Below are 6480 nucleotides of genomic sequence, written 5' to 3'. Positions count from 1 at the left end.
CACCCCAGGTGCATTGGACTCCCAGATCCGGCGGGATCACTTTCTGGGACTGTGTCGGCGGCTCGGGGGCCCGGAGGTGAGCGGGCCTGAAACCAATCTCTACTCTGCGTCTCGCTTCCTCAGCACAAGTTCCCACCTGCGCTTGCGTTCTGCAGCACTCCATGAGGTGCTGGAAACTTGGGGCCTTAACTTTAAACAGCTGGACGTGTTCAGAAGGAACTGTAAAAAAAAGTTTTCCTCGTGTTTCTGTAGAAGACAAGGCCCTTCACCCTCTGAGCTAAAGTAAAAAATAAGTGGCTTTGCCTCCAGGTGACCTCTGACCTGCAGATCTGAGAAGCACCGCTTGAGGTCCTGCTCCTTCGTGATTCCCTGAGAGGTCCTGGATCCGTGTTTCCATCACCAATCAGGCACGGCAGTGCAAAATGGCTCTGCAAGCCTGCCACATAGGTGTAGGGCGACCTTGAGAGAAAAGAGGAAGAGGAAGCTGGGCCCTATGAGCAATCTGGTAGGCAGGAGCCGCGGTGCCAAATGACCTTCATACCTGGACCCAGAGACCGAAGATGGCATCCTCCTCTCCCATCCTCCCCAGGCATCAGACGACGCTGGCCTCGATTGGCTGGAACTGGGAACCTAAAAGCTCTCCTGAGGTGACTTGGCCTCTCAGGCAGTCTCAGTGTTTTTCTTTAACAGATTAAAAATTCCTGGGTCCTGGGTTATGCAGGCAGGGATAATTGGCTGCAGGCCCCTGGATTCTCCTTCACCCACCCAGCAGGTTTGCCTGGAGCTATACAGCTTCCTGCGTCCCCATCCCAGCCACACTCCACAAGAGCCACCTTCACCTAGTGCTTTCTCAGAACTAAGGAAATAGTCCTCTGAAGTCCCCCAATATACACACTTCTTTTCTCATCACACCGGCCTGAAGTGGGTCCCACACCTTCATGAAGCCATCACTGGCCAGTTGAGTACCAGTGTATGTGTAGATTAACCTGGAGGCTTGGATTTGGGGGTGCCGATGTCAGGGCACTCTTCAAGATGATACAAAACATTTTCCCAAGCAACTTTTTCCCATCATGAAGCACTTTAGAGTTGTTTTATTGTGAACTATTTCAAATATATAATATATATTATACATAAAATACATATATAATAAATATGTAAAAATAAAGCATCATGTTCCTCGAAAACTTAAAAATAGAATATGATCTAGCAATTCCACTTCTGAATACATACCCAAAAGAATTAAAATCAGGGACTCAGATATTTGTACACCCATGTTCATAGCAGCACTTTTCACAATAGCCAAAACGTGTAAGCAGCCCAAGTGTCCGTTGACAGATGAATGAATAAACAAAATATGGTACATACATGCAATGGACTATTATTTAGTCCTAAAAAGAAAGGAAATTCTGATACGTGCTACAACATTGGTGAACCTTGAAGCCTTCAGGCTAAGTGAAACAAGTCGGATGCAAAGAGACAAATACTGTGTAAGTCGACTTATGTGAGGTTCCTACAATAGTCAGACTCACAGAGACAGAAAGTAGAATGGTGGTTGCCAGGGACTGTAAGAGTGGCAATGAGGTATTATTGCTTAATGGATATGGAGTTTTAGTTTGGGAAGATGAAAAAGTTGTGGGAGCTGAATGGTGGTGATTATTGCCAACGATGTGAATGTACTTAATGCCATTGAACTGTACACTTAAGAGTTAACATGGTAAATATTGTTATGTATATTTTGTAATTTGAAAAATGCCCCAACACCCTCAATTGCAATCCTAAAAAAATAATAATGAACACCTGTGCAAGTACAACCCAGTTTTATCGTATTTTAACATGGTTTTTTTCTTTGTATTTTTTTTATGAAATGAAACAGTGCAGATTTGATTGAGTCTCCTCAGTTTATGTTTTGAAATTATCCATGTTGATACATGTGGTCCTAGGTCATTTGTCTTTATAGCTTTATTATAATTTGCTGCATCTACCATAATTTATCCATGAACATTCAGTTGTTTCCAGTTTTTCAATATTATACACAGTTCTGTTGTCAGTTCTTATACCTTTCTTTCTGAGCACATGTGAGATAGAACTCCAGGGTTATAGGTAAATACATCTTTCTTAGGAGTTGCTCTAAGCAATTTCTCTGAACAAATTGTTCTCCAAAGGGTTTATAGCAATGTACACTTCTGGCTGCAGTTATGAGAGTTCATATTTTTTTACATCCCCTATATGAGTTTGGCATTTATTGGACCTTTTATTTGTTGCCAATCCGATGCCAGTAAAATGATATCTCATTGTTATTTGATATCTCCTATTATGAAACATTTTGCTAAAGCCTTTGTTTGCTGACTGGTTGGGCCAACACTACTGGTTGCTTCCCACATCTATTTCCCCCCCTACTTTTTTATGAAAGATCCCCTAAATTTTAGCTGGGCTCATGGCCACTTGAAAGAAAGACTTATTTTCCCAGCATCTTTCAACTATGTGTAGCCACATGATTAGGTCTTTACCATGAGCAGGGACATGAGCAAAACTGGTGTATGTACCTTCAGGGATATGTCAAAGGGAGGAGGCATTTCTCCTTCCCTTTTCTCTTTCCTCCTGGCTGGCAGGCAGATATAATGGCTGCAGCTGGACCAGTCATCTCAGACATGAACATGACAGAGGAAAAGGTTAGAAGGACTGTGGGCTACTGGCACATGAAAGCCCCAGCATCCTTGGACTGCCCACCTAGACTTACATGATGGAAATTAGACTTCTGCTTTGCTTCAGGGACTGTTACCCCAGATTTGACTTTTTACCTAAAACCTCTGTCCCAAAGTAGAAGGGCAGACAAGAAGGATCTTGTTGGAGCGAGGGAATGTTTCCAGAGTCTGAGGCCCTCTGCTCCCCTCAAGTCCTGGGCTGCTCTCATGGGCTGGCAGGTGGGGCAGGGCCAGATCTCCAGTGGCTCTACAGGAAGCCCCGTCCCCATGCCCACTGTGGGGCTGTGCTTCAGTCCATCATGAGACATGGAGAACTAAAGGCTGTGGGAAGTTTTTGTTTCTTCTAAGCAGCTAACATGTTTGTTCTCGTAGACGCTGAGACATTGAGGATTATGTAACTACCTGTATCTGTCTTCACTTCTGTGCTCAGGTAGTTCCGAAACAGGTGAGTGGGTTATTGCAAGTGGACTGGCCTTGACATCCTGCTTCCCCTCCCATTCTCACCCCCTGCCTCATCTGCCCATTTCTAACATACAGTTGCCCTCACTTTCTGAGTTGCTGCTAATGTTTGTTAGAATGTCAGCAGGGGAGAGAGGGAATAAATCCATCCTTTGTAAGTACATTCAAATCAGAGTATTTACTTCCTGCCCACAGACCCCCTTGGGAGACTGAACTTAACCACCTAATGCTGCCCACCCATCATCACCCTAGGGAGGCCTCCGGATTCTGTCTATGAGGACAAAGGAGGAGGGTGGGATGCAGCTCATTCATTTGATAAACATTTCTAGAGTTGCCCAACTTCAGGAAGCTCCATTCCCAGTACCTTGCAGGTAAACAGTGTCCCTTAGAATTTTGCTCCAGGGATTCACATCCCACAGTCCCCCAGCCTGAATGGTACACTGGCACTGGGCAGTGCTACAGATGACAGCTGCAGGAGCTCCTGCTGGACATGCAGGGATACAAGGTGAATGCACAAGGATCTCAAGGTGGATGGAGGAGGTCGCTGTCTTTGGGAATAAACAGACGTAAACAGTCACGAAACAAAGAAACGTATGCCATGCCAGCCTGTTCACTGGCAACTGGAGGGAACAATTGATTCACAAATACAAAGAAAAGGCTCCAAAAGGTTTCACAGAGAGGGCAGGGCTGGGTCTGGGGGAAGCCATTAGAACCTGTCTTAACATGAAGAAAGAGGATTTGGGCAGCATATTTGTTGCCTGTGGCTGGTGTAACAAATTACTACGATTTTGGTGGCTTGAAATAACACATATTTATTGTTTTACAGTTCTGGAAGCCAGAAGTCCCAGACCAGTTTCACTGGCCAAATTCAAGGTATGGCCAGGCCTGCGCTCCCTCCCGAGATTCCAGGGAGAATCTGTACCTTGCCCTTCCAGCTCCTGGTGGCCGCCAGCATTTCCTGTCTGGAGGCCGCATCCCGCCAATCTGCAGAGCCAGCCTCTCCAAACCTCTCCATTCCCTCTTCAATTGCCTCGTCCTCTGTGTGTAGTAAAATCTCCCTCTGCCTCCCTCCAATTATAAAGACAGGAGTGATTGCATTTAGGGCTCGCCTGGATAACTGAAGACAATCTCCCCATGTCAAAGTGCTGAACTGAATCACACCTGCAATCTGCAGAGACCCCTCTCCCCCACCTTGCCATGTGTCTTGCCAATGGGTTTCAGCCCTGGACAAGTTTGCTATGGATTCAGTGTGACCAAAGAAATTGACAGCAAAATGTTCTTTGGGGTGAAAGGGTTATACCCGACTTTATTTCCAGGTGGCAGGTTGTGGGACCCTGCCTCCATTTTGTGTCCCCCATCTTGAATAACTATGTGCCTCCATTTTGTGTCCTCCATCTTGAAAAACTTAACTTGACCCCCCTGCCTCCATTTTGTGTCCTCCATCTTGAATAACTTAACATAAACCCCTGCCCCCATTTTGTGTCTTCCATTTTGAGTAAAAAGTTTCCTGCTCAAGCCACGCCCACTCCCACGGAAACCATGCCCAGCAACCTGTGCAACAAGACCCTGACCCTCCTCAGCCAATCAGCTAAGGTCACAATAAACCACCCCCCCCTTGGAGAGCCCCTAACTGTTCCAAAAGTATAAAAGCAAAAAGGGAACTTTGTTCAGGGTCTCAGACCAAGTCCTGTGTTTTGACAGGTCACTGGGACCCTAGTTCGAACTGACAATAAAGACCTGTTTTGCTCTTACATCTTGCGACTGAGGCTGGTGACTGTGGCTCCACACGGGGGACTCAAGGAAACGGGGCACAACAAGGTCAGGCACTAGAATCCCGTTCACTCAGAGCGAGTCTGCATGCAGCAGGCCAGTCTCTACTTTTGGGCCCCTCTGTCCGCACAGCCGTCCTCTGGGCCTCTGTCCTCAGTGCTGCCACTCCAGCCTCTGCTCTGCTTTCCTGCAGCCATGCAGCCCTGCCACCGTGTCGTGCCCAGAGCACTGGGCAGAGCTCCTTTTATAGACTAAACAGCCATGTATTGCCCACAGGTGTGCAGTGAGCTAGTCAGCCAGGGCCAGGGGAGAATCCTGGACACAGGAACTCTCATTTTATCCACACCATGTAAGGTAGCATTTGTAGGTTCTGGAAATGAGGACATGGCTATTTTGGGGGCCATTATTCAGCCAACCATAAGCAGGCAGAGAGCGGCCATTCCAGGCAGGGAGGAAAGAAAAGAGCTTGAGAATGTTCAGGAACCGGAACGAGTCTGCTGCACTGGACCGAGCATAGGCGCTCCAGCAAGAGCTAGGTCTGAGGGAAACCTCCTGTGCAGCCTGTGTGTCACTAACGGGCGACCTCCCTCAGCAAGAGGAACCCTGACCCTTCAGAGCAGAGGGGGCACTCCACCAGGCTTGCGTGTTAGAAAGCTGCTCAGGCGCTGCACGGAGGGCCGGCTGCAGGTGGGAGACTGCTGGCTGGGATATAGGGAAAGCCAGTGGGGAGAGAGGATCAGGCCTTGAAAGGGTGGCAATGAAGATGGGAGGGAGCAGGATTGAAAATCTGGAGGAGGTAGAATTCGATAAGGCTGGGAGGTGGATGAGGGTGCGATTCTGAAAATCAGTGGAAGCATCTTTCCATCTGGTTTACGTAAATAGCAGCATCGGAGGGGCCAGTTTGGTGTGTGAAGTGGCCCCAGGGGTGGAGTGCTGGATGGGGAGGCAGGAGGTAGACTCCCCCTGTGGCTTGCAACTAGTTCTGGGCCACCTCGGGAGCAGCCTTTGCCCGAGGCTGGGACAGGAAGCTCTCCAGAGGGCAGGTGTGTGCCACACCAGCCACACCCTCCCAGGTGCAGTCAGGTGGACTCATCCTGAGCCACTTCCTGGGTGGGGCCACTTGTCACTGGCCCGCCCAGTCCATCTGCATGAGGCCAGCACCAATGACCTGGTGTCTGAGAGCAATCTCTGACTCAGCCTCCTGTTGGGAAGGGGTGCTGATGCCAGGGCTCCTAGGGCAGGGGAGCCAGGAAGCTGCAGGCCGTGTCTGTCTAGCACACCCCCACCCTCTCAGCAGACAACTATAGGCAATTCCTTCCTACAAACTCTTAGCACTACTTTAGCTGTGTGACCTTGAGCAACTTAACCTACCTCTCTGTGCTTGAATTTGCTCCTCTGTGAACTGATGAAATAGTAATACCTTCTGAGAGAGTCATTGTGAGGGTTAAATGCAATAAGCACTGTGAAGGGCTTAGGAGGGTGCCTGGCACCCACAGAAATGCTCCCTACCTGTTAGTGATGCTGAAGATGTGCAGGGGGACTGGGAGCA

The sequence above is a fragment of the Manis javanica genome, chromosome 1 (assembly GCF_040802235.1).
Source record: "Manis javanica isolate MJ-LG chromosome 1, MJ_LKY, whole genome shotgun sequence".
NCBI classification, from domain to species: Eukaryota; Metazoa; Chordata; class Mammalia; order Pholidota; family Manidae; genus Manis; species Manis javanica.
The sequence above is the reverse complement of the archived record's forward strand: the minus strand, read 5'-3'. Positions refer to the sequence as shown.